This window comes from Dromiciops gliroides, chromosome 4 (assembly GCF_019393635.1).
Source record: "Dromiciops gliroides isolate mDroGli1 chromosome 4, mDroGli1.pri, whole genome shotgun sequence".
Taxonomy (NCBI): domain Eukaryota; kingdom Metazoa; phylum Chordata; class Mammalia; order Microbiotheria; family Microbiotheriidae; genus Dromiciops; species Dromiciops gliroides.
Window position 1 is genome coordinate 229,040,473 of NC_057864.1, and position 20,311 is coordinate 229,060,783.

General features: G+C 40.6%; 1 protein-coding gene across 1 annotated transcript in view; it reads left to right on the forward strand.

The window, feature by feature from the left end:
* Positions 1-568: 568 nt before the first annotated feature.
* The window catches only part of WDR45B (WD repeat domain 45B), a 94,667-nt gene continuing 74,924 nt past the window's right edge, over positions 569-20,311 (forward strand). The window contains exon 1 of the mRNA XM_044005373.1: positions 569-694. The gene's annotated coding sequence lies outside the window, so the exon portion shown is untranslated. The remainder of the gene's footprint in view (positions 695-20,311) is intronic.

A 20,311-nucleotide genomic window follows, 5' to 3' on the forward strand; every position in this document is an offset into this window, starting at 1 on the left:
CAATTTTAAATCTCACACAATTGATAAGATTCCTCCATATCAATTGCCAGTATAATATCCAGAAATCAATGGATATCCTTAGAAAGGGCTTAGAGAACCAATGGTTGAAGATGTTGTGAGGTACTTTGCTTTCTGGTGATAAGAGGAGGTAAAAATTTTTATCCATCCCTACTGAAGGGAAGCCTCATGAGAGGCCTCTAAAAGGGCAAATATTTTTTATATTCCCCCCACAACTCCCCTAATGGGACCCCCAGGGAGATAATACAGAGTTTTAGTATTGACATTGGCACTGAGACAGATTACAATGTAATGATGTCCTAGCTATCATGTAGCAATTGTTTTCTGTTCTGGCCAAAAACTTTGAGAATCTTCCCTTCCCAGATTGTTATTTTTGTGATTAGGCCATCTTTTGTCCCAATTCTTAGGGAGACCTGGTCATTAAATGGGTGTTGCCTCAGATAAACGGAGACCTTGAAAAGACCTTAGAAAGGCCAAGGTGACCCATTGCATTCCAGATTATCACTAGTTGTCTTGATTTCTATCTTGCTGCTAGGCTAATGACTCTGGAGGAGAGAGTGTGAGGCTGATGACTTTGCTCAGCTCTGCCTCACTTAAATCCAAGTCATTGCAAGTCAAGACATCATCCTCATGATGTCATGTGAGAATGAAGGCTGAACAACAAGAACAACATGAAGTAAGTCCCTCATATCCTATGATGAGAATTAGTAACTGAGCCAGAAGTATCACTTTGTACACTATAGCCTTGATGTTCCTGACACTTCTTCTGTTCGTCACTACTTTATATCAGGAGATTAACTGTGATCTGTGGGGGGCAGCTAGATGGCGCAGTGGTTAAAGCACCGGCCCTGGATTCAGGAGTACCTGAGTTCAAATCCGGCCTCAGACACTTGACACTTACTAGCTGTGTGACCGTGGGCAAGTCACTTAACCCCCATTGCCTAAAAAAAAAAAAAAAAAACAACTGTGATCTGTGAAGGTTTGGCATTATCCACCAACTGGATATGATGATTAAGATCTAGTACTCAGCCCTTCCGAAGGGGGTGGCAAAGACTGGGATTTCTGATGTTTGTTCTCCATGTCGCTCTGTTATGGGGAATATTTTTTGTTTTCTTTTTTTCTAGGTTTCTATTTTTGTTTTTCTTTTATTCCTCCAGGCCCATGTTTCCCTATTCCTAAGGTTAGACTTAACTAATAACTACACTGAGGCTATATAAGTGGTGGAATGTCCTCTAGAAGACCTTTAAAACCTTGACTCCAAAGGATAACATTTAGTAAGATTTTTGTCATGCAGGTTAAAAAGATAGTGGAACTGTCCTCAAGACTTTCTTGCCCTAGGGGCCATTGAGATAAAGCTTCCTTCTGGCCTAAGTATGAAAGCCATCCCACAAGGATGACCAATGAACTGGTATAACCCCAGGCCAAGGGCTCATTGGTATGGGACTCTGTCTTTATTGGTGGAAATCAATGTCTTGTGCCTGTAAAGAGCATGGCAGAGCTGGCAATGATGTGGGCTAAAATTTGGAGTCAAATTGATTGTGAGTCCTTCCTAAAGAATTACGAGACTCAGTGGCTCAATTTCCCAAGATTTATTGCAATACTGTGGGTGACCACAGGGAGAGAACCAGAATAGTGGAAAGGTAACTCTTTAATAATGAAAGGAAAGACAGTTATATTTATAGTATGGATAAATTGATTATCAGTCTCATTTTAATAATCTCCACCTTGGGAAGGTACAAGGGAGAGCCTGTCCTCATTATAATATTCTCCACCTAGGGGTGTTTCAGGGGAGGGCTTATCCTAATTTGGAGTTCATGGGGTCCTAAGCCAACCCCTGAGGTGGGTACCTTTCTCCATGGAGGTGTGTTTTGGGGGTTTACAGGTCATAAGGTGAATCTGGGGACAAATTTGGCTTTTTCTGTGCATGTCTCTTTCTGATTCCCATGGCTAGTTTCAAAATATCTCTATTTTTCATTAGAATTCCTATACCCTTGTCATTTCCTTTATTGTTATTTGACCTGACCCATTATGGTCCCATTATGGATCCTGATCACTGTGGGTACAATAACCCAGCATAAGTTATTCATTAACTGGGGTCTAACTCTCTTTTGGAGCTAATATCTGAATTAGAGCTTAGGTCTTAGGTTTTTCTATTAACCTCTTTTTGCCTCCTACATTATTCCCCACTTTTCATATACCCCGGGAAAAAGGACAAAGATCATCTCTTCTGTTACTGCTTCTTGCTGAGTGGGGGAGACATAGGGGCCCACAGGGAGTTTATGAATTGAGGGAGATATAGGAACTAGTGTTACAAATGCAAAAACCACAACACAAAACACAAATGATTTACAAACAGACCAAGGGGCTAAGAGTTCCATGAAAAACTGAACTAAGCAAGCAGTTGTGAACAGTTTCAGCCATCCAGGTAATCTCTATACGGCCGCTCAAACTTCAGGAGGTGTTCTTCTGAACCATAAAGACTCCTCCTTAGTCCAGGTCCACATTTGCCAGAGAGTTTGAGCACTCTTCCAATTCTTGTAACCCTAATACAGTAGAATCAGGAATTTATTCTATTACGGATGTTAAATTTGTAAGCATAGCATCATGTTCAAGTTACCCAACAAGAGGAATAGTGAGGGAAGCAGTTTTCCAAACCCACCAAAGAAAATTATCTCAAGTTCCTCTTCTGACTCTAATATGAGAAGAGGCAGTAGCATTTTTACTCTATAATCCAAATAGCCCAAGATAACATATGGGCTTAAGCAGTTGGTAGTTAACACTAAAGATTTATAATCTCCTTGTTATAGGAAGGGGAAATACCTTGGAGCACAATAGGGTGCAAGGGGACCAGGGCTAGGGTGTACCAGTGAATGGACCTGGCAACTAATCTAGCAGCAAGTTCTGCCCTGTGTTTCCCTTGTGCTATGGAGTTGATAGCTTGGTACCTTTGGCAGTACATAACAGAGATCTGACTGGGCAGATTTATGATAAAACCTGAAATGCATAACTATGTTTCCTAGTTACCACCCTCCCTTTCATTTGAATGGGGAGGAATTTCACTTTCTTCTAAACCAAAAAAATACCCAGTTAATTCAACCTTATCATACTACCATGTAAACATTAACAGGCAGATGACAAACCTGAATATTAATATACCTTGTTGTTTGACATTAAAAAGTGACCACACATTTAAACTGAAAACAGTAAGACTGTACATACTTGCATTGTGCTGATTTCTTCTACTGACTACTTGCTCTGATTGTAGAAATCTGCTATAAAAGAAAAAGCAGGGACATGATTATAAGACCAGGATAAAACATCCTTAGCTCTGTTTGATTTCAAGTGAAAGTTACAAGTGAGGGGCAGCTAGGTGGTGCAGTGGATAGAGCACCGGCCCTGGAGTCAGGAGGACCTGAGTTCAAATCCAGCCTCAGACACTTAACACTTACTAGCTGTATGACCCTAGGCAAGTCACTTAACCCCAATTGCCTCACCAAAAAGACAAAAAACAAACAAACAAAAAGTTACAAGTGACCACCAGTCATACAGTACTAGCCAAATTCAGGGATAGCCAGGTAGGAAAACATTTCCTATTCAGTAGGAACTCAATGAGCCAAAAGAAGCTTACCTTGGATTGAGTCTGAAATTGTCCCCTTGGCTTTTTCCCAGATACCTCCACCTGTAAGCAGCACATTCCCTCTTGTGGCATTGATTTGTGGCATTCTCTCCAATTCTTGGATATACTCCTCTTTTTTCCCCTCAAGATCCCAAATTCTTTGAACAGTCAGTACAAAATGGCAAAGTTTTCTTTCTATTTGTTTTTACCAATAATTTTAAATACTCTGGGCAGTTTCTTAAAATTTTCTAAATATTCTCTCTTACCTACCACTCCGCTCCAGTACTGTGCAGCTAGCCAGGCAGCCAGAACCTGAGACTGGGGGCGGGGGGGGGGGGAGGGCGGGGAAGAGAGCAGCAGTGCAAGTCATGCTTCACTAGCTTTGAAACTTTTACACATTACAAATAGTTGCTGATTTTTAACCATTCCACTACAAAAGATTTCAAAGTAGCAGCATTTTCAAACCAGTTTCTACAATGTTCATCTAAAGCTATGAATGCCTAGCAAAGAAATTACATCCCAATTCCCAATTCAAAAATTTTAAGGAGATATACACCTATAAAAATATCCAGAAGTCAGAGACTTCCCTTCCCCGTACTTTGAGAGCCTGGCCATTGCTCTGAAAGGCTATGGGGGTACAACCAAAAATTCCCCACAGATTGTACAACACAATTACAACATTTGACAGACATAAATGCATGAGACAACAAGCAGACTAGTGGCCACACACAGACAAGCAAACAAACAGCCATAAGATATTACTTCTATCTGGAGGTATGTTACCTTAAATCTTTCTCTTGCAAATAAGTCATTTGTTTCTTTTCACCGGTGTCCAATTTTTTTTCCTTTTCCAAATTTGTAAGGATACATCCGAGGGGTCATACAGAATGTTTTCTCTCTCCCTGTCCCTTTAAGGTTGGTTGGGTTAAGACCACACCTGAGAAAAATCTTACCTCAGACCTTGGGGGCCCACCCAATGTGACTGAAGTTTCTGAGGCAACAGAGGGGAAAAACACAATGCATATTTCATCCTGGGGAACCCAAGAGCCGAATGAGGGAGTTGTTGTGTTCAGACAGTATTGCAATAAAACACTACCCGTTTTCTTCTCCAGGTCAGTGCAATCGGACTTTTCCCAATTTATCATTTGTTTCTTTTTGGCTGCATCCAATTTTCTCCTTACTCCCTTTTCCCAATTTGTCAAAATTTCCTGACCCATCCGTAACCTCCCGAAGGTTACCAACACCACACCTGTGTCCATGTGGGTGTCCATTAAAGAACCCAAATCCAGGGCGTCCCCCAGACTGCTGGGTCTTGCCAACAGGGCAATTCCTTTCTTCCCTTTTCAGGAAAAAAATGAAATCCCTCAGGGTAAATTGCTTGATCCCAAATCAACAAGAAATACCCCCACTCACTTTGGTGAGCTGGCCAGGACTCCCAAATGAGCCAAAACTTGAGTGCAGGAGTTAAAGGCAGATCCCAAACTTACCTTAATGAGATCTTACCCCACTGCTTTCAAAAAAAAGAAAAAGACCTTGAGTTTGGGACTTGAAGTCACATGGAGCACCAAATGATGTGGGATGGAATTTGGGGTCAAATTGATTGTGAGTCCTCCCAAAAGAATTACGAGACTCAGTGATTCAGTTTCCCAAGTTTTATTGCAATACTGTGAGTGACCACAGGGAGAGAACCAGAATAGTGGAAAGGTATCTCTCCAATAAGGAAAGGAAAGACAGTTATATTTACAGTATGGATAAATTGATTATCAGTCTCATTATAATAATCTCCACCTTGGGGGGCTACAAGGGAGAGCCTGTCCTTCTCATTATAATATTCTCCACCCAGGGGTGTTTCAGAGGAGGGCTTATCCTAATTTGGAGTTCATGGGGTCCTAAGCCAACCCCTGAGGTGGGTACCTTTCTCCATGGAGGTGTGCTTTCGGGGTTTAAACATCATAAGGTGAATCTGGGGACAAATTCCGCCTTTTCTGTGCCTGTCTCTTTCTGATTCCCATGGCTAATTTCAAAATATCTCTATTTTTCATTAGAATTTCTATACCCTTGTCATTTCCTTTATTGTTATTTGACCTGACCTGTTATGGTCCCATTATAGGTCCTGATGACTGTGGGTATGATAACCTAGCATAAGTTAGCCATTAACTGGGGTCTAACTCTCTTTTGGAGCTAATATCTGAATTAGAGCTTAGGTCTTAGGTTTTTCTATTAACCTCTTTTTGCCTCCTACATCAGCAAGAGCAGGAAAGAGAAGTTTTCTTTCAGTCTCTTTGGCCTTTGGGTTCCGCTCATGCCCAATCCATAGAACAAGCCTTGCTAATAGCAGCAGCCATCATGTCTGCTACCAGCAGATCTCCAGGTGGCCAAAATTCTGGCAGCTGCAGTAAACTGGGACACAGGAATGGGGGGGGACATTCCTCAAATGTGAGGCTACCTCCCCTAATTCCTCATCCCCATTGCAGCCCCCAAGAGGTTGGTCAAGAGAAAACCCAGCTCCCTGTAGTCTGGTCTCCTGGCCAGCCCCTTGTTACTGACATCTCTATGGCCAGGGTCAAGCTGGATGTAGGAGGTAAGTCTATGGATGACTCAGGGGCAACCCCTGTCTTACTCTCTCATTCAGGTCCTACTATTCCATCAAAGTAGCAGGTTGTGGGGATCGGGGTAACACCCCTTAAATGTAGGCCAACATTGCCTTTAATGTGTATGCATGAGGATCACAAATTCCTTCATCCCTCCCTGGTTCTACCCTCTTCATCTTGGCCCTTATCAGGGCATGATGTCAAGAAAAAGTAAGCCCAGCGAAAAGTTCCTAGCTTATGGGCTCTTAGTTCACTGCAAAGACCAGAAGAAATAACCTTTAGCTATCTCACAGTGCTTGGTCTGTTTACTTCTACTCTTAAAATCTTTCGTGGTAGAATAGTTTAAATTGGAAATTATTTGTAATGTGTAAAAGTTGCAAAGAAAACAATTTTTTTCAGTCTAACCACTGAGGTGCACAGAATTAAGCTTTGATCTGATTACTTAACTCTTGTAAGGCAGGCCACACCATGTCTTGCATTCAGTCTTGCCAGCCTCAACTGAAGAAGAACAGATGTACTTTACTCCTTATCTGATAAGTCCTTTTTTATTTTTTGCCCTGGTCTCTTTTAAATTTTTGTTTAAGTCTGTTCCATCTAGACTCAAGGATTCAACGTCATGGCAGCTAGCTACCCACTGTGCCTATGTGTCTCCTTCTACCCTCTGGACCTCACATCTCCTTGTATTCCAGACCAGGCCCTCCCTACTTTTCCCTACTCCTCACACCCCCATCCCCCCACCCCCCCACTCCCCGCTATGATTTCTTTGACCCTGCTCAGCATGAAGTTACAGAAGAATCTGCCCCTTTTCCTTATATAGAGAGAAGTGGGGAAATGTTATGGGCCCAAGCCACCCCAGAAGTTTTCTGGGTTACATCAAAGAACCTTCTCCTTGAGAAACTAAGCCAAAATACAGACATACCTAAAGAGATAAGTGGAACCGGACTGGGACTGAACTAGCTCCAGGACCACCACCCTTCATTCCAGTCTCCCTCACCCCTAGGGAAATAAGATTAGGTGTGGCTGCTGCCTTTGTGGTGGGAGGAGGAGAGAGATGGCTTGAGAGATCTGCAGCTACCCCTCACCCAATTCCCCCAGCCACCACCAGTGGGGGATGGTCTTCCCTCACTAAGGGAACTTTCCACAGTCAGATCATCACCCCCATCAGTCCTCTATAAAAGTACCTGCCTGTCTTCTGCTCATGGAGATTGGTATCTCAGAGCCATGCTCTGTGGCCATGCCTTCTCCACATGAGAATAAGTCCAAGGATTTCTCTCATATTTTCCTTTCCCCGGCCCCTAATAAACTATTATCTTATTCTATTGGATTTGTGTGCAAGAGGGTGTAATTTTTTAAAGAGGAATTCCTAAGGACCCCTACCCCAACCCCAAACCCCCCACCAATTTTCCTACAACAAACTTATTACTATCTTATTAAGGTGTGTTAACATGAAAATTAATGAAACAATTAATATAGGAGAAATGAGGTCTTTAATCACAGCAGAGGAGCTATAATTCAGAGTATAGTGTCGAAAAGCAAGAATGCTAGGAATTCCTAAAGATGGGAACTGAGGACAGGTTTTATATTGGGTAACAGAACAAAGGGACCTATGAGACTACACTTGAATTAAGTATAGAAGCTACTTAACTCTAAATAGAAACTACTTAATGTAAATGGACCTTTTTAACATAACCTAAAGTTCCGGGAGTAAAGTAGGGAATCTTTGGGAGGGGATAGTTTGTTTGGGGGAGATCCATAAGACAATCAACAGTCTGGAACTGATATTTTCCTTACTTCAAATGACCTGATATCCTATCCCAATTACTCAAACTCCCAAAAAAAGAAAGTGGGCTGAGCAGCCTTACTTGATAAGCTTCTTTTGCTGCCTACCCTAAGGCTGTGTAAAACCTTCTCTATGTATGTAACTCCTTTTGTTCTCTGGAGTTGCAAACCATCTGGTAACTGCCCATTTGCTGCTGGAAATTTAATTTTATGTCCTAACACTGCCTCTTTATTTACTGATCTCCAGTCTAAGGGAACTAGGTGGAAGGAATTTAATTCCAGGAAGATCTTAAGAATTCTGGGCTGAGGGGCAGCTAGGTGGCGCAGTGTATAAAGCACTGGCCCTGGATTCAGGAGGACCTGAGTTCAAATCCAGCCTCAGATACTTGATACTTATGAGCTGTGTGACCCTGGGCAAGTCACTTAACCCTCATTGCCCTGCAAAAACCCAAAACCCCCCAAAAAAACAAACAGAAAAAGAATTCTGGGCTGAGAAATTCCCAAACCATTTGGTGTTAGTAGAGTTCCTGAGACTCAAACTCCAAGATCACTGAGGTATCTACTAGATAAGATTTCTTACCCACAACAGCCTAGTGGAAAGTTCCCCATTCTAGGCAAAACTATTGGCGTCTTTGAGGGGGAAAAAATAAAGGAGTATTGTTAGCTTAAGAATGAGCAGTAGGGGCAGCTAGGTGGCACTGGCCTTGGATTCAGGAGGACCTGAATTCAAATCCAGCCTCAGACACTTGACACTAGCTGTATGACCCTGGACAAATCACTTAACCCTCACTGCCCTGCAAAACAAAACCAAAACCAAATCAAACCAAACCAAACCAAACCAAACCAAACCAAAACAAAACAAAACAAAACAAAACAAAAAAGAGTGAGCAGTATTTTATTTGTTCTATGTAATGTAGAATTTATGCTGTTAGCATTGTATTCTATGTCTTGCTAAATCCTGATGACTTTTTCCTGTGGCCTGATCAGCTAAAGGACAAATGATAAAAAGAGTAAAAATTTTTCTTCTGAAGTTTCAAAACTTTAAAAAATATAGTCTCATCTTTGTATTACTAATTGTGACCAAGTTGGGAATCCAGAGAGAAAGAGATAAGAGAGGAAAAGATTTTTTGTCACTTAGAGAAATTTATGGCAAAATATGACAATTGGCAATATGGAAAACTAATTAGAATGAAGTGTAATCTGTTTAATAGTATTTCCAAATTGTGATGGGAATGTGATTTGAATGTTTTATGTTTGGGACAAACTGCCTCAGTTTACCCAAATAACTTGAGGAGACCACCAAGTCAAGCAGAGACAGATTTATTACATTCTCATGAAAACGGCTGACCCCAATACCAAGATTGAGACCACAATAGAAGGCTCATGCTTTGGATTTTTATAGGAATTTTTGAGGGGGGGAAGTCCTCACATGCACTGGGTGAGCTCACAATCTAACATCCAATCCTGTCTCACCCAGGATGTGTGCTTAGCTCATGATCAATGTATAGGTGTACGTGTATACGTGTAAGGGGGAAAAGGGGAGGGGGAAACAAGGTCAAACCCAGGGAAGAGGGAAGGGGCGGGTAATGAGTACCAGGGGCTGAGGAATGTCAAAGAAAAAGGCAGGAAACATTCCCCTATCTGATCACAATTAATCCATGACAGAGATTGGGGGTCTGACATGTGATGGGTACCAGGCCTGCTGGCCGGAGACACAATTTTTATTACAGGCCGTAAAACTAAGACGTAGCTGACAAGGATAAGGCTAAGCAGGGGTAAATGGTGTTAACGAGCAATTATACTTAAACAGAGACAGTAAGAACTTACAAGCAATAAAACTTGGGCAAAGACAGAGAAACTGACTATACTGGGAAGCTGGGTATTTTCCAGACCCCATCCTCAGAGTTTAATCTGACTCAAATCCATCATCATCACATACATTTTATATATGTTGAAATAACAATGACATTTGAAGGTGGTTGGTGCAGGTCCTTAGGAGTGTTAAAAATAAAGACTGTGGAATTTGCATAGAAACAAACACCCAGATATTTCTTACTCCCTCCCTTCCATGGAGAGTGAAAATTGATGTAAGGGAAGAAGGTGATTTCATCAACTAGAGAATGCTCAGTCCTAACCTGAACTGAAGCCAGTTCAAAACTGAAGTTTTGTCTCTAATAATTCTGAAAGCAAAGGAAAAAAAAAATAACTTTGCAGTTTGAAGAGGAGAAAAGGAAAATGTCTATTAAGTTGCAAAGTCCTTTTGGGGAAATGTCTCTTCCTTAGGAAGTTAAAGTTAGTTTTGAGATTTCTTGTCATTTCTAAGGTTTGTTTCACAGATTTGGATATTTTTACGGATGGGTAAAAGTAGCTGGAATCATGTAGCAATATTTAAAACTGCACAGATAAATTAATATTCACAGCATGATTGATCTGGACGCTGGATAATAACTACTGATGTTATTTTTATAATTATAAGAGCAAAATCTCTATACAAGTATAACTCTTTGCCTCTATTTCCTCAATTGTAAAATGAGGGTAATAGTAGCGTGGTGGAATGTGAGACACCAAGAAACTTGAGACCATCAACCCCTAAGAATACTGAATACACTGAAACCAAAGATTTCAGAAATAAAAAACAGTCCTTGTTTCCCACCTCAGTAATATGGCGTTGCCAGGACACATGGACCAGCAGTCATGCAGACCCTGGGATATTTAGAAACATTTCTATCTATGATATAAACATTGATGAGCATATCAAGGTCTATAAAGGATGATATGCAGGTTTCACATGTTCGAGATATTGATTTTTTGTATGTCAACAAGATATGTGACTGATAGTTCATCACTCAACCCCCAAACTATGCCTTCCCTTGTTATTTTGCAATCTCCTTCCCTGGCATAGAGCCTTCTTTGTCTGAAATGTATAAAAGGTCAATTCTCCTTCCATTCAGAGAGACAGTCTCCATCATGACTCTCTCCTAGCCATGTATTCCTCTCTCCTAATAAATCTCTCTATTTTACAAGATTTGCTGTGAACCTGCCAATTGTTCGGGTAAATTAGCCACACACCTCCATCCAGTCCCCAAGCTCTGCCCACAACATGGAGTTCTGCCCACAACAGTAGCACTTACTTTGCAGGGTTGTTGTAAGGATCAAATGAAATAATAAATGTGAAAAAAAAAAAAAGCATTTTGTACAGTGCCTGGCACACATAGGGTCTGTATAAATCCTTATTTCCTTCTTTTCCCTTCCCCTATTATTAATCTCTCAAGGTAACTAGTATAGAATCTCCCAAACTGGTAGATGAATGGAATTATTTATATGGGTGACCTGGAGATACATTCAACTGAAGAAATGTCATTTGACTGGCAGTAAGTTTTGTTCCATGTTACAAATCCATGATTCATGACAATTTATGTTAGTATTGTATTTGAGTTTCTTTTATGATGGATATTTTGATATAGAAGGGTTATTTAATTGTGAGATGATACCTAGAGCATCATGCGTTTACAAATATATCTTTAGGTTAGTTTTTCTTTTTGATATGAATGCTATGATTTTATTATGAAGCAGAGTGCCCTTCTAGTTCAAAACTGTCTTAGGAATGTGGAACAAAAAGCATTTTGGTGGTATGTTTTTCACTTTCTTAAAAGCTATGGTTTTTTTTGTTTGTGCATTTTTTTGTTTTTGTTTTTTGGTGGGGCAATGAGGGTTAAGTGACTTGCCCGGGGTCACACAGCTAGTAAGTGTCAAGTGTCTGAATCCAATGCCAGTGCTTTATCCACTGAGCCACCTAGCTGCTCCCAAAAGCTATGGGGTTTTACAGTAAATTTTCAAAGTAAGGTTTCACCCTCTGTTTTGTTTTTGTTTTTGTTTTTGCAAGGCAGAGGGGGTTAAGTGACTTGCACAGGGTCACACAGCTAGTAAGCATTTGAGGCCGGATTTGAACTCAGGTCCTCTGGACTCCAGGGCCAGTGCTCTATCCACTGTGCCACCTAGCTGCCCCAGCACAACTTTAAAAGTCATGAAAGAGGTTGGGAAAATGAGCAAACAACAAAACAAACAAATAAAACAAAAAAAGAACATGATCATAGAAAGTTACTGTAGTGACAGGGAAGAGCAAAACACAAGTTCAGAAGAGGACAACAATGTCAAAACAGCTACATGTGAAGCCTCAAAGAAAAATGTGAATTGGCATCAAACCCAACAAAAACTCCTGGAAGAGCTCAAAAAAGGAGTTAAAAAAAATCAAATAAGAGAGGTAGAAGAAAAATTGGAGAAAGAAATGAAAATGATGCAAGAGAATCATGGGGGAAAAAAAGCCAATATTTGCTAAAGGAAGCAGAAAAAATGGGAAAAGATGTACAAAAATTCACTGAAGAAAACTCTTTAAAAAAAAGTAGAATTGGTCCAATGGAAAAGGAAGTATAAAAGCTAATTGAAGAAAATAATTCCTTAAAAATTAGAATTGAGGGACAGAGCCAAGATGATGGAGGAAAGACATTAAACCCACAGGGCTTCTGATACAATAACCCCAAAAATAGCAATAAAAGAACCCTTGGGGCAGAAAAACACACAAAAATATGGGTTGAGAGTTTTCTCCAGCTATAGATAGATTCCAGGGGGCTGTGCTGGGCCACGAATAAAGCCTAACCCTGCAATTGGGCCAACACACCAGACACCCAGCAGAGGAATTTGCCCCAGTGCCTCTGAATTGGCTGCAGCAATGGCGTCTTCTGGAACCAAGCGCATGGTTGGACTGAACAGCTGGCCCCAGGGGATAAGTGCAGGGGTACCAGTGGACTGGGGGAAGGATTCGACTGTCCCACCCCAGTGGGGAACCAGGAAGAAATCCTGAGTGGTGGGAGACCCAGGTGGGGGAGGGAAGCAGGGGAGCAGTCTCATTGGAAGCTGAGAACCACACCACAGAAAACTTTGCTGGTTGGTTGCTTAGTAAAGTAGTCCTGAGGTTATCTCCGGACCTGAGAACAGGCCAGGTGAGATTAAAGCCTGCCACCCCCCCCCCAACCCAAAACACCTGGGACCCTCTGAAGCTAAGAACAGGAGGGGAGCTGAGAAGCAGCCCCACTCCCCACCCCACCCCCCAGTGGAGAGTTTAAAATCAAATGAAAGCGAGGCCAGGCAGGCTGAGAAGAAGCCCAACCATCCCCTGAGCCCCCTGTAGCTTGAACAGTGCGTCCTAGAAGCAGAACCACACTTTAAGAAGGAGTTAAAAGCAAAGAAATAGTAAGCCAGGATGAGTAGGCAGAGAAAGCAGAAGACCATCGAAAACTTCTTTGGGGTAAGGTAGACCACAATACAACCTCAGAAGAAGATAATAACAGGGTCGAAGCTCCAACATCCAAAGCTCCCAAGAAAAATATGAACTGGTCTCAGGCCATGGAAGCTCTCAAAAGGGACTTTGTAGAGAAAGTAGGAGAAAAAGAAAGAAGATGTAGAGAAAAGGAGGAAAGAATGGAAAGGGAAATGAAAGCGATGCAGGAGAGTCATGAGAAAATAGTCAACAGTTTGAAAAGCCAAATGGAAAAGGAGATTAAAAAACTGTCTGATGGGGGCAGCTAGGTGGTGCAATGGATAGAGCACCAGCCCTGGAGTCAGGAGTACCTGAGTTCAAATTCGACCTCAGACTCTTAACACTTACTAGCTGTGTGACCATGGGCAAGTCACTTAACCCCAATTGCCTCACTAAAACAAAACAAAACAAAACATAACTGTCTGCTGAAAATAACTGCTTAAGAATTAGGATTGAACAAATGGAAGCTAGTGACCTTATGAGAAACCAAGACACAGTAAAGCAAATCCAATTGAATGAAAAAATAGAGGGCAATGTGAAATATCTCCTTGGAAAAACAGCTGACCTAGAAAATAAATCTAGGAGAGATAATTTGAAAATCATTGGACTACCTGAAAACCATGACCAAAACAAGAGCTTAGACACCATCCTCCAAGAGATTGTGAGGAAAAACTGCCCTGATATTCTAGAAACAGAAGCTAAAATAGAAATTGAAAGAATCCACAGATCACCTCCTAAAAGAGATCCCAAAAGGAAAACCTCCAGGAAAAATTAGAATTGAGCAAGTAGAAGCTAATGACTTTATGAGACATCAAGAAGTAATCAAACAAAATCAAAAGAATGAAAAAAAATGTGAAATACAAGTGGGGGCAGCTAAGTGATGCAGTGGATAGAGCACCGGCCCTGGATTCAGGAGGACCTGAGTTCAAATCTGACCTCAGACACTTAATTACTAGCTATGTGACCCTAGGCAAGTCACTTAACCCCAATTGCCTCACCAAAAAAAAAAATAATAATAATAATAAAATACAAGTGACCTGGAAAATATATCCAGGAGATATAATTTAAGAATCATTTGACTACCTGAAAACCATAATAAAAAAAGAGCCTAGACATCATATTTCAATAAATTATCAAGGAAAACTGCCCTGATACCCTAGAATCAAAGGGTAAAATCGCCTCCTGAAAGAGATCTCCAAATGAAAACTCCCAGGAATATTATGGCCAAATTCCATAATTCCAAAGTCAAGGAGAAAATACTGCAAGCAATCAAAAAGAAACAATTCAAATACTGAGAAGTCACAGTTCTACATTAAAGTTCTACATTCTACATAAAGATCTACTTTAAAGGATTGGAGAGCTTGAAATATGATATTCTGGAAGGAAAAGGAGCTAGGATTACAACCAAGAATCATTCTCCCAGTGAAACTGAGCATAATCCTTTAGGAAGAAAAAATGAATATTCAATGAAGTAGAAGACTTTCAAACATTTCCGATAAAAAGACCAGAGCTCGGGGCAGCTAGGTGGTGCAGTGGATAGAGCACTAGCCTTGGAGTCAGGAGGACCTGAGTTCAAATCCAGCCTTAGACACTTAACACTTACTAGCTTTGTGACCCTGGGCAAGTCACTTAACCCCAATTGCCTCACCAAAAAAAAAGAAAAGAAAAATGAAAAGACCAGAGCTGAACAGAAAATTTGATTTTAAAATACAAGACTCAAGAGAAGCACAAAAAGGTAAATAGGAAAGATAAAACATAAGGGATTCAATAAGGTTAAACATTTTGAATCCCTGTGCTGTAAGATGATACTTGTAAGTCTTAAGAACTTTATCACTATTAGGGTAGTTGGAAAGAATATACATAGACTATAAAGCTGTGCATACCCTTTGACCCAGCAATACCACTATTAGGTCTTTTTGCCAGGGAAATCATGGAAAAGGGAAAAATGTACAAAAATATTTATAACTACTCTTTTTGTGGTGGCAAGGAATTGGAAATTGAGGGATTTCCCATCAATTCAGGAATGGCTGAGCAAGTTGTGGTATATGAATGTAATAGAATACTATTGTGCTGTAAGAAATGATGAGCAGGCAGATTTCAGAGAAACCTGGAAGGCCTTGCATGAATTGATGATGAGTGAGATGAGCAGAACCAGGAGAACATTGTACACAGTATCAACAACATTATGTGTTGATCATCTGTGATGGACTTGATTCTTCTCAGCAGTGCAATGGTCCAGGATGGTTCCAGGGGACTCATGATGGAAAATGTTCTCCAAATCCAGAAAAAAAAGGATAGAAGGGAGGGAATATTGGAAGATATGATGGTCAGAAGCAAAACATTGTTAGAAGGAGGAGGAGAGAGAAGGAGAGGGAGGGAGGGAAGGAAGGAGAGAGAGAAGATAAAAACATGAAAATAGGATGGAAGGAAATACACAGTAATCATAACATAGAAATATTAATAATAAGTAACATAAAAATAGGATGGAGGGAAACACAGTAAATATAACATAATGTGTGAATAAGTTGAACTCACCCATAAAATGAAAGGGATAGCAAAGTAGATTAAAAACCAGAATCCTACAATATGTTGTTTACAAGAAATACATTTGAAGTATAGAGACACACACAGAATAAAGGTAAGGTGGGGCAGCTAGATGGTGCACTGGATAAAGCACCAGCCCTGGATTCAGGAGGACCAGAGTTCAAATCCAGCCTTAGACACTTGACACTTACTAGCTGTGTGTGACCCTGGGCAAGTCACTTAACCCTCATTGCCCCACCAAGAGGGGGGGGGGGGAGGGAGAATAAAGCTAAGGTGCTGGAGCAGAAGTAAAAAAAGCAGGGCTAACAATTATGATCTCAGACAAAGCAAAAGCAAAAATAGACCTAATGAAAAGAGATAAGGAAGGAAACTACATCTTGCTAAAAGATACCAAAGACAATAAAGTACTATCAATACTAAACATATATGGACCAAATGGTATAGTATCCAAATTTTTAAAGAAGCTATTTGAGGAATAGTGAAATTATACTAGTGGGGGAATTCAACTTTTTCCTCTCAAAATAAATAAATATTACCACAAAATAAACAAGAAAGAAGTTAAAGACAAGAATAAAACTTTAGAAAAGTTAGATATGATACATCTCTGGAGAAAATTGAATGGGAATATAGCACCTACACAAAAATTGATCATGAATTACAGCCTAAAAACCTCACAATCAAATGCAGAAAGGCAGAACTATTAAATGCATCCTTTTCAGATCACAATATATTCAATAAAGGGCCATGGAAGATAGATTTAAAATTAATTAGAGGGCAGGTAGGTGGCACAGTGGATAAAGCACCGGCCCTGGATTCAAAAGGACCTGAGTTCAAATCTGGCCTCAGACACTTGACACTAGCTTAACCCTCACTTAACCCTCATTGCCCCACAAAAAAACAAAAAACAAACAAAAATTAATTAGGAAGTAGATATAATCAATATCTAAAACCATGAGTGGGTCAAAGAACAAATCAAAAGGTGCAATTCCCTGAAATCAGAAAAAGAGGAGTCCCACTCCCTCCAAGTCTCTACATTCAATCAAAGGAACATAAAGACAATGTGATTGATCAGTATGGGAGCCAGTCTTCAGATAAGAAATATGCATTGTTTAGGGGCCAAATTCCAATGGGGGAGTGTTAGCTAGATGGCTCGCTGCAATATTGTGGCAAGGAAGGAGACCAACAGCCTTCCTCAAAAACAGAACAGTGTTTATTAACAAGAATGAACTTAAAAACACAAGCAAGATCAGTAGAATTAAAGGAAAGGGAAAAAAAATGGGGGAAAGGAAACAATACAACCTGAATCATACCATTGCCCAGGGCTCAGCAGAACACACAGCTGCATCCTGCCTTTTTCCAGCTCCATGCCAGAATGGCGAAACTCCTCTCTTCTCCTTCCCAGCAGACCCTAGGCTCTCCACACACAGCTCCAAGCCAATTGGCTGGCAGCCCTGACTGACAGTCACATGACTGCCCTCACTGGGCTTCCAGTCATTATAATTTTTTTTTGTGTGTGTGGGGCAATGGGGGTTAAGTGACTTGCCCAGGGTCACATAGCTAGTAAGTATCAACTGTCTGAGGCCGGATTTGAACCCAGGTACTCCTGAATCCAGAGCCGGTGCTTTATCTATTCCACCACCTAGCCGGCCCCCAGTCATTATAATTTTGCCAGGCTTATGTAGGTGTCGGCGAGTGGGGATGACATGAGCTGCCAGTGCCATGGTGACAGCTACAACCAGTGGGTGGAACACTGCACCATCGGCGCCTGAGCCCCAGGCCAGTGTGCACGGGTGTTTTTTTAATTCTAGCCAAAAGATGGGGTCATAAAAACCTCAAATCACAATTAATTCTTTACAGTTGCTTGAGATGTATAATTATGAGAAAATTCCCTGTGTCAATCATCAGATCTAATTGGGCTTCTTATCAGTGTAACCTAGGTCCTTAGTTAAGGATCTTTTTTTTTTTTTTTGGCTGGGCAATGAGGGTTAAGTGACTTGCCCAGGGTCACACAATAAGTAAGTGTCAAGTTTCTGATGTTGTTTTTGAACTCAGGTCCTCCTGAATCCAGGGCCGGTGCTTTATCCACTGTGCCACCTAGCTGCCCCCTTGGTTAAGGATCTTTAAGCACCAAGTAAAGGTAGTCCAGCTTCCCAATCACACAGGGCTAGGTTCAAACAAAGCAATAAAGTTTTCTTACAATTCCCACAACTGAATAAAGTTTTCTCACAGGACAGAAATTGGACTAGACCCATAATTGAATAGAAAGGGAACTAAGCTAGATTCAGAATTAAGCCATGAGACAGAGTCAGTGTGGTTCATGAAATTCCCCTACCATCTGGTGTTTTAATTTCCTCAGATGGCCTTATAAAGGTAATGGCAGTAGACTCTTGATTCAGTTTCCCCATCGTGCTATTCTCTTTCTGAACAGGAAAGTTTCCCACCTAGTAGATCATGAGCCTGACTAGGAGATCCTTTGACTAATGTGAAACTCTGTTGCATGATTGGCTGTTCCAAAAGGCTTTAAAAAAAATAATAAACATCTTTATTTATAGTTCTGAGTTCCAAATTTTATCCCTCCTTCTCTCTGTCCCCTCCCCCCTCTCTGAGGCAGTAAGCAATCAGATATGGGTAATGCATGTGCAGTTATGTAAAACATTACCATATTAGTAATTTTGTACAAGAAAACTTGAATAAAAGAAGAAAATGAAAGTGAAAAATAGCATGCTTCAGTCTGTGTTCGATCAATATCAATTCTTTCTTTGGAGGAGGATAGTATGTTTCATCATTAGTCCTTTGGGATTGTCTCAGATCATTGTATTGCTGAGAATAGTTGTCATTTGCAGTTCTTCATCAAACAATATTGCTCTCTGTGCACAATGTTATCCTGGTTCTGCCGACTTCACTATACATCAGTTCATACAAGCCTTTCCATATAAATACTTAAATATACAGGCTTTGGTTATGTTTTAGTAATTGTATATAGATCTTCAAAATTATTTTAAGGTGAAGAACGACTTTAATAGTTTTAAAGAAACTTTAATGTTTTTCTTGTTTCTTTCTCTTTCATAATATCAAGAGACATTCACTGGCCAGAAACTCTTCTTCTAATGTACAGAGAGTAATTGTCCATATCATCTACAAAGCTTGAGGAAGGTGGAAAAATTTGGTATGTGAATATTGAAACTCAAAACTTTCAGATGAGTTCTAGGTACCCTGAGGGTTTGATGTTTTTTCTATATACCCAATGTTTAACTTTTTCCACTTGTGACTCCTTTTCCCCTGAGAAATTTTTACATGACCCCGAGTATATAGGCATATAAAATAGATACACATAACCTTATACTGTTGCCAAATTTTTTGCAACCCCCACATTTAGTTAAATGACCCCATATAGAGTCACAACCCATAGTTTAAGAAACTTTGCTCTATAGGTTTTGTACTGGTTTTCCACACGAGCTAATCAATGGAAAGCCAATGTAATTAATTTTTGTCAAGCATTATTAAATTATACTGTCTTATTACTAGCAGAACTATTTTGTTCTGGTTTGAATAGCATTACATAGGGAATGCAATGTAGCCACTTTTCATCTGCTGCCCAGCTTTGTTTCAAAACCATGGAACAGGATACCCCTCCCCAGGATAAGCTTATCACTTCTAAACTCACCAGTAGTCTGCTAACTCAAGCCTTGATTGACTCCATCTCCCTCAGCCTCCTGTCCCTCTGTTTGGAGGACTCCTCTCAATACTTTCCTTTATAGAGGGCAGAAACTGGACTCTCAGATCACTCAACTTTATATTTGCTGCCCTGCCTGGTTTCAACGCAATGGAAAAATATGCCCCTGTGCCAGGTACCCCGCGTTGTTCTGTTCCATTTCCCCAGCCCAGGCTTTCCTGCCTTCTTTTGTGTGTTGTTTCCCCCTTTAGATTATAAACTCATTGAGAGCAGCAACTGTCTTGCTTTTAATTTATTGTATCTCCAGAACGTCACACAGTCCCTGGCACATAGCAGGCACTTAATAAATGTTTATTGGATTGGATTGAAATGTCCACAAAAGGCATTGCATGACTGAAATGGATCTTGTAGGAGATCTAGAAGAAATACTTCTGCTAATCTGCCCTAGAAACAAGGTGGAAAGGTTCATCTCAGTGTAAACAGACTAAGTTGGACAATGTGGACAGTGGCCTAGGACAAACCTGTTTTGACTTAAAATTTCCAAGGAAGGGGGCAGCTAGGTAGCACAGTGGATAGAGCACCTGCCCTGGATTCAGGAGGACCTGAGTTCAAATCCGGCCTCAGACACTTAATACTTACTAGCTGTGTGACCCTGGGCAAGTCACTTAACCCCAATTGCCTCACCAAAAAAAAAAAAAAAATTCCAAGGAAAAATATTTGCCACAAGTAGACAACTCCATAAATAGACAGCTAGACACAAGATGGAACAAGAAACG